The 6,000-nt window shown below is 45.4% G+C and overlaps 1 protein-coding gene across 3 annotated transcripts in view; it reads right to left on the reverse strand.

Moving 5' to 3' along the window:
- Positions 1-5,751, reverse strand: part of PCDH11X (protocadherin 11 X-linked) — a 508,247-nt gene extending 502,496 nt beyond the window's left edge. For all 3 annotated transcript variants that reach the window (XM_037408486.1, XM_037408485.1, XM_037408487.1), the window contains exon 1: positions 5,055-5,751. The gene's annotated coding sequence lies outside the window, so the exon portion shown is untranslated. The remainder of the gene's footprint in view (positions 1-5,054) is intronic.
- Between the last annotated feature and the right edge of the window lie 249 nt (positions 5,752-6,000).

A 6,000-nucleotide genomic window follows, 5' to 3' on the forward strand; every position in this document is an offset into this window, starting at 1 on the left:
CCTTAAGGATGTAACAGATAAACACTGCTATACAAACAGACTACATCACCGGTGACATCTTCTTTCTAGACCAGCTTGGAGGCAGAAAACCATCCCCCAAAACACCCATATCAAATCAAAGTAGTAGGCAACACAAGATGTTCCTCTGGCAGGAAGATGAAGCAGAGAAAGGTCCTTAGCACAGTCAACTGCCACAGTAAACCCCACAGTGACAGGTTTCAAATACAGTGGGCCATGTCTGTGTATAATTTCACTACTGAATTTGCAAGTCTCCAATAATTTCCAGGTTCATCTGTCTTTCTGAGAACATACTTGGCTCTCTGCTGCTGTGGTTATGCAGGTTTTCTTGAAATTATATAATCCTTGCAGAGTCTATCACAACTCAAATGAAGGGAAACGACAGTCATTTAAAAAGAACTTAACTGTAAAAGTTAGTAAAGCACTTGCTGTTAAACAGGGTAAGTCCTGCCATCCTTGCAAGCAAAACTCCTCCACAGCAATGCCCTCTATACCACACTAACATGCTGACCTCCTAAACAAGTGGCAGAAGTTAAAAGTATGTACGCCAGGTAACGCAAGGAGCAATTATTGAAGGCCCTGTTGCCACAGGATTTTTTTCACAGACTGCAGGGAGCTTTGGCTTAGGCATAATCTTAGAGAATTTATGGGAAAGCATTTACTTTCTAAATGTATCTGAAATAATTTTCAACGGGATATTTATTAAAAGCAATGACAAAAGACTTCAAATGAAAAGAATTCTTAACTATGACACTACTACAGAAAACATTTTGCAATTTCAAATTTACTGTCAAAACCGACCATGATTTCATTGTACCTACAGACTAAATTCCAGTCATTTTTATCTGTACTGTAGCTTTTACATTAACTTTCCCTGGACCTTCACGAAACCTGCCATGCAAGTGAGGTCGGTTTGGTGGGAGTCTCTTCATTCAAATATGAAACCTTACTGCGTGACTGTGAAAACATCAGCCACTTCCCTTACTTGGAAACACAGTATTTTTTTTCTAAAAAGAATTTGAAAATATGTATGTGTGTATATATATATGTATGTATATACATGTGTAATACCTATCTTTCATTCACATGTGCCAGAGGTGGTAAATATGGTTATCACTCAAAATGTGTTTTCCACTAATCCCACTCTTTTTCACAACATAACACCTTAAAGGCAAATTTAAGGACCGTTTTAAACTCTTCTTTCAGTGGAGTGTTTAAATGTGCAAAAGCTATCGAAGCTTTTATGTTTCCTGGTAAGCCACTCTACTAATTTTCAGACAGTAATTGAAAAAGACTGTTTTAAACCTATTTTCCTTACTTTACCATTGGAAAATGAGAATGGGAGTCTCCTCACAGATCTTAAGGGACACTCAGATTCCCATTTCCACCCTAAATTTCCTGCTTCATATTATTTTCCTGTATATCTGCAGCAAGCATGAATTTTCAGAAGATCCAATAAAGGTATAGTCAGCACTACCTCACCACACTGAAGACAGACAACGGTTACATAGTTCCTCTCAGTGATCTCATTGCAGAATAAGGTAACTGGGACATAAAACTATTAATCTGCCTTACGAATTTTGTAGTTAAATGAAAAAATTTTCATTCAAACAATACTCATATTTCATCTAATCTAAAACCCCTGGGATACAGCAAGCTGTACCTTGAACCTACTACTTGAACACAGGTACTACACAGCATGTGCAACTGTAACATCGAATCCACCTGTATTTTTAATTGTAGTCTTTTCACTTCTAACCTGAAATATACAGAAAGTTACTATAAGCATTCACATACTTCACTGTTGGAAGATGGCTATCTAAGCGAGACAGGCAATTGTAAAAGGTTTTGGGATGCTTTAGAAGAAAGGGTTCTGTTTAGGTGTAACGTGACATTAGTCGGGCTGGCTGCCCCTGGGATGGGAAGTGTGGTTACTGCCGTGGCTGCTCTCAGGTGGGCTACCTGGCAAGTGTGCTTTGGCAGCAGCATCTCCCAGATGCTTCCAACACCTGTATCAGACAATCAACATGATCCAAAAAAGTATAGTTCTTTTTACAATATTGGAAGGATAATTTCACTGGTTAAGATACGGGGTTTGGGGTTTTGATTATTCTTGTAACTTAACCCTCAAAAGAACTAACTGGAAGAATGCCAATGGCATTAGTTCCAATGCAACCTAAACCTGAACCACCAAACCAAGATCTGACTAATTCCTGTTTGGGGCCAGTGCTGTTCTCCTTTAAGAAAAGCCCTACTTGTCTGCTTAGCAGTCACAGGCCCCTTGAAAATCCAGGTATGAACACTCACCTGGATCCATAAGCAGCTTTCCAAATCTGAAAGGACTTTTCTTCCCTTTTCATCTCAATTTTTCAGGCAGGCATTACTTTCTCCTAAGCTTTCTATAAATTCAACTTAACAGTGCTCTATTAGCAAATGCCAAATGTTACTGTACTTCATTGCTTAGGGTATCTTTTTTTTTTTTTTTTTTGTTACTATATGAATGTGTTTAAGTTAAGCTTAGAGGCCGCCTTTAAAACTAGCTGTTAAATTACTAAGCAAATGGGTGTTTTAATGGGAAGACTGACATATCCTTAACTATGGGAGTGTGAATGGCTCCAGTATGAGGTTACTCAAGTCCACCTAGAATACAAATGCAATACAGGACCACAGGTTCAGATCTTTGATCTCCTTTTTTGCAGAGGCTGTAAAGTATAAAGCCAATTCCACTGAGCAGACAGTACTACACTGAATATAAATTATCCTTTAACCATAGCAAGGCTCACATTTAAAGAAATGCTGCAAGGATGAACAATGCAGTCATGAAGCTGAGTTCTTCTGTACCAAAATACAGAGCAAGATCTGCATGAATAACCGTGGTTTCGGAAGACAATTTTTTCCTCAGCTGTTATTTGATGAAAAATAGAGTCAAATCTGGAACATTTGTAGATACAGAAGTACAATTAAAGCACACTGCTTGCTTTTTCTATTTAAAAAAAAAAAAGTGAGCTAGGAACACTTGCTTTATTTTCCAGATTAGGCATCATTCCCCCAAGAAGCATAACAAATGATTTTAAAATGTGGAAACCAACAGTCTCAGCTGAATATGGCTTGAAATTTAAACACATCTTTTCCAGATATCTCTTTAGAGGAAGAACCTTCTGCCTACTGAGCTAACACTAAGCTCCCTGGAGTTTAGCCATGAATATTCTAAACCCATCTCTTACAATTCACTCGAAATCATCTTTTGCCAAAATAAAATGCTTAAGAGGAATTCAACACACTTACGCTGGGTTTCTTCATTTCATTTAAAATAAGTGTATCCATCTCAACTTTGTGCCAGATACACAGCAAAAGAGGCTGAACTGTGGAGCTATCACCTCAGATTTTGTACACAACTCAAACGGGGAAAGAAATTACTTCTGAGAACACTGGATATTTGGTTTTGGTTTAATCTATGTAATTTTGTATTTAACAGCTCTCTTGCAGTTACAAATACTGCCAAGTATTCTTACAGGAATTTCTCCGCTGCTTCCCTCAGTCATAACTTAGGTGGTTACAAGAAACGGAGCTTTCCCACTCTGTGATGATTCTTTGTATGCCAACTTTGTGCATGTGGAAATATTAGTAAATAAACAATTTTAATTTTTTTCCTATCTTACCTCTTTCGACCTGTGTAATCTAGCAGATCAATGCTACTTCCACCACTGCTGAGAAGCAAAAAGTTAAAATTTAGCTTTGGGTTAATCTTTTTGTTCTTTTTAGGTTTCCTTTCAGTAAGGCTGGAAGAAGGTCCTCTTTTGTGGCTCAGTTCTCTACGCCAGGATAAAATTTAGCACAAAAAGAATGCGGGGGTGAGTGGATAATATCTACTGTCCTCAGCTCTGCTTTGGTTCAGTAAACTTGAACATATTCTCCCCTCCTTTGCCAACTGAGATAAGGAGCAACGATTACTCAAAATGTATGATCAACTCAAGCTCGAAAAGAGGGGATCAGACAGTCGGCTCCATCTCTCTCTCAAGCTCACAGGTTTTTTCAGTGTCCGAGAGGGGCAAGGAAGTCCCTCCTTGCCTCTTGACACACACCTCCCGGCTACTTCTTGCAGGCAACTACGCCAAGGTTGCAAAAGGAAAATGAGATAAATCCTCTGCTTTCCGGATCGCCCATAAGGTTCCTGCAGGCTGGAAGCTTTGTGCCATCATGGTAAAAGTCACAAAGGAGCCATCCTCCTCTTCCCCAAATGTTAAAATTCTCTCCTTGCCTTTCCGTGGTCTCTCCACAGCTGAAACCAAGAATTCACTGGACACCACTGCAATGCCTCTAACCTATTCTAACTGTAACCAGAGCTTGGGTAAATTAAAATCTATTTCAGCTTGATCTGGGGTTTATCCCATTCCAGTGCTCCACATATACAGCAACTTTAAGCTTACAGACATCCATCCCTTCATGGTTCAAGAAAATCCTTCAATCAAAGAACTTCATTTACAATCCAGCATAGTTTTTGCTTTCTCGTCTCTCCACAGCAGCTAGGCATTTTGATGCAATCCTCATTTAATGCAATCTCCATTACAGGATTATGATCACATCAATAAAATGTTCCATATGGTTTTTTCACCACCACCCCCATCCCTCTCCCTCTCTCATTAATACTAGGCACTATATCTGAAAAAAAAAAAAAACAAATCCAGCAGGATGATGGGATGCTCTGGGGAGGTAGCGGGGGTTACACATTCAACACAACGCAGCAGCCAATGCAAACTGCCCATCGGAGACGGAGACTGTGGATCTCCTCATTCCAGAGCTGCGCGAGTTGGCTCGCTGTCCGCACAGATCACGACCATGCGATGCTACCAGACTAAAAATAAATATATCTTTTGCCACCACTTGTAAGCTCCGTGGACTTTCCACAGGAGCAGCCTCTCATTTCACTTGAGCGGTTCCAGCCTCTCGATACTGTTCTGGATGAACTGCTGCTGCTCTGCTGAGATAGCGTAGCAAAGGATAGAAAAATCCCTCTTTTCCCCAAGCCCCCTTCTTACCTTCCGTGCCTCCTCTGCACAAGATGCCAGTCCGCAGGAGCTCCTCAGCGCATCACCCTGGCGGTTGGAGCCGCGGAGGCTGTCCCGCCGCATGCAAGTTACACCGCTCCGCCACAGCGAATCCTCGATGCAAACCGCACCGCTGCTTCCCGTGCAGGGTGCCGGGCGCCTCCCGGGGCGGCTTCCGCACGGGGAATGGAACCGTAAAGGGGGGAACGGGGGGGGGGGGGGGGGGGGGGGAGGGGCGAGGGGAAAAATAATAGTATCCTAACTTTTAGGCAAGCCTGAGTTTGTTTTATTTCTGTTGGGTTTAGTTAATGATCAGCTTTTGCAGCTGCAGCGGGAGGGGAAGCAGTGGCGCGCCGGCAGCCCCGCGCCGCTCCGCAGAGGTCCTGCCGCGTAACCGAAGTTGCGCGGAGAGACCCCGAACTCCGCGGCGCTCCGCCGAGCAGCGCGGCACCGGCACCGGCAGCCCCAGCCCTGCCCAGCCGGGCGCGGGGGGAGCGGGGCGCGGGTCCCGCCGCGGGGAAGCCGCCGCCGCTGGGCGCTCGGCCGCCTCCCGGCGGGGCTGCTGCTGGCCCGGGCGGCGGCGGCGGCGGCCCTGGGGGCGCGGGGCTGCGCTGCCGGCGGCGCCCCGGACCCCGCGCTGTCCCGGCGGCGGCAGCTCCGGCTCCGGCTCCGGCTCGGCTCTGCCGCGGCCGCCCGCGCCCCGCTCTGCCGCTGCCAGCCGGCCCTCCCCGCGGCTGACATCACCGCCAGGAGGAGGGGCGACGCCGGGGATGCGAATCGCCGAGCCGAGGGGGGTTCCCCCTCCCGGAGCCGCCCTGCCTTTGCCTCTCGGAGAATCCCCCGAAAGCGGCGCGGTGGCCGCTCCGCCGCCTCGCCGGGGGGCGGCCCCAGGCCCAGCCGGCGCCCCCCGCGCCGCGGCACAGGCCCAGGCGGCCGG

This window comes from Falco rusticolus, chromosome 14, assembly GCF_015220075.1.
Source record: "Falco rusticolus isolate bFalRus1 chromosome 14, bFalRus1.pri, whole genome shotgun sequence".
Taxonomy (NCBI): Eukaryota; Metazoa; Chordata; class Aves; order Falconiformes; family Falconidae; genus Falco; species Falco rusticolus.